This window comes from Vigna radiata, chromosome 9 (genome assembly GCF_000741045.1).
Source record: "Vigna radiata var. radiata cultivar VC1973A chromosome 9, Vradiata_ver6, whole genome shotgun sequence".
Lineage (NCBI taxonomy): Eukaryota > Viridiplantae > Streptophyta > Magnoliopsida > Fabales > Fabaceae > Vigna > Vigna radiata.
In genome coordinates this window covers 20653241-20655132 of record NC_028359.1, presented here as the reverse complement: position 1 = coordinate 20655132, position 1892 = coordinate 20653241, and the positions used below count along the sequence as shown (strand labels likewise).

General features: G+C 34.2%; 1 protein-coding gene across 4 annotated transcripts in view; it reads left to right on the top strand.

Moving 5' to 3' along the window:
* Nucleotides 1–1892, top strand: part of LOC106773505 — a 13746-nt gene that overhangs the window by 10214 nt on the left and 1640 nt on the right. The window contains exon 10 of one of the 4 annotated variants that reach the window (XM_022786348.1): nucleotides 650–715. The exons of 2 other annotated variants lie outside the window; for them this stretch is intronic. The gene's annotated coding sequence lies outside the window, so the exon portion shown is untranslated. Of the gene's footprint in view, nucleotides 1–649; nucleotides 716–1892 lie in introns of those variants that run through there. One more of the 4 variants, XM_022786347.1, reaches the window with a different exon arrangement.

The following is a 1892-nucleotide window of genomic DNA, read 5'->3' as shown; positions in this document are numbered from 1 at the left end:
ATGCCTTCTTGATGATATAGAAGTTGCAAGAAAAGTTTTCTCTGTCAAAGTCACCGTTTCTATGTCTTTCCTGAGAACGATACGTTCTCTCTTTTACCGCAACTTTACTGTTGCACTTCCATGTTAAATAATAAAGGTGTACTATTATAGTGTGCATTTAATGGAAATTATTATGTGAATTAAAAGTTTCATAATTTTGAAAGCTTTTAATTTGTAAAGTGTATTTATTGCCTGATATAATTTTGTTTTATGAATTATATGTATTTGAAAGAAGGAAATTCAATTAAGTTGAATTTCGAAGAGTAATTAGTCATTGATGTAAGGATGTTATGGATTACCCAAAGGTGAACCATTGTTTATAATTGATGACATTAAAGTGAGACATTTCATGTACTTAGTATATGTTTGTATATCCAAAGATAGCATACATATAGACTTAAGTATGATTGATTGTTATTAAAGTATATATATGCAATTTGTCAGTTTAAGAATCACCCAAAGGTGAACTTAAATGAATGACTTTATTGACTACCTATCAGTTTAAGTGTCACCCAAAGGTGAACTTGAATGTATGATTGATGTAGTAATTTGTTTGAATCCTTAAATTTTAATCAAAGCATTAATGTATGAGCTTGTGTATTATTTCCAGCTTACATGAATTTAGCAGGTTTGAGCAACAATGTCATCAAGTTTAATGGGCTAAATTATGCCGATTGGTCAGAACAAATCCAGTTCCAACTGGGTGTTCTAGACTTGGATATGGCTATTATGATGGATGAAATGCCCGCAGCCATTACAGAGACCAGTACAAATGATGAGAAGTCTCTTTATGAGGCTTGGCATAGGTCTAACAGGCTGTCATTAAACTTGATGCGCATGTCTATGGCAGAAAACGTAAAGCCTTCCATGCCCAAAACAGAAAGCGCAAAGGAATTCATGAGAATGATCAAGGAGTACTCACAATCAGACATAACTGACAAGTCTATTGTGGGAACCCTTATGAGTGAGCTGACTACCAAGAAGTTTGATTGGTCACAACCCATACATGAACATGTAACAGGAATGGCTAATATAGCAGCTAGATTGAAGTCAATGGGAATGGAGGTGAATGAGTCCTTTCTAGTACAGTTCATCATGAACTCTCTTCCTCCTGAGTTTGGCCAGTTCCAAGTGAATTACAACACTATTAAGGATAAGTGGAACTTTCAAGAAATCAAAGCCATGTTGGTTCAAGAGGAATGGAGATTAAAGAAAATGAGAGACCATTCTGTCCATCTCACAACTCATGAAGGCACTAGCTTCAGTAAAGTCAAACCAGGAAAGAAGAACAAGAAGGACAAAGCCCCAATGAAAGTGAATAAGGGCGGTATTCAGAAGGACCAGAAATGTTTCTTTTGTAAGAAAGTAGGTCACTTCAAGAAAGATTGTCCGAAAAGGAAATCTTGGTTCGAAAAGAAAGGTACTTTTTATGTTTTTGTAAGTTTTGAAGCAAATATAGTTGAAGTACCTAATAATACCTGGTGGTTGGACCCTGTAAGCTATTTTTTTATTTATTGTTGCATTAAAGATACTGCACGTTTGTGATTTGATTCAATTGCGGAATTCCATTATGGAAGCAACTTTATTGTTGCAGTGCAGAATTCTATTTTGGAAGCAATTTACTGTTGTGACTTGTAAGAGTTAAATTCTCATGCAAAAGTTTTTTTTTAATTTGGGTACTGCTGCACAAAATTTCCATTTGACTTAAAGCAATTTTATTATTGGATAGTTTCAATTCACTGCAACGTGAATTTCAACCTGGCTCTGATACCACTTGTAAGCAATTATTTGATTTTCAATTAAATGAAACAACACAGGATCTTGAATTTACATGATACTCACAATACCCACAT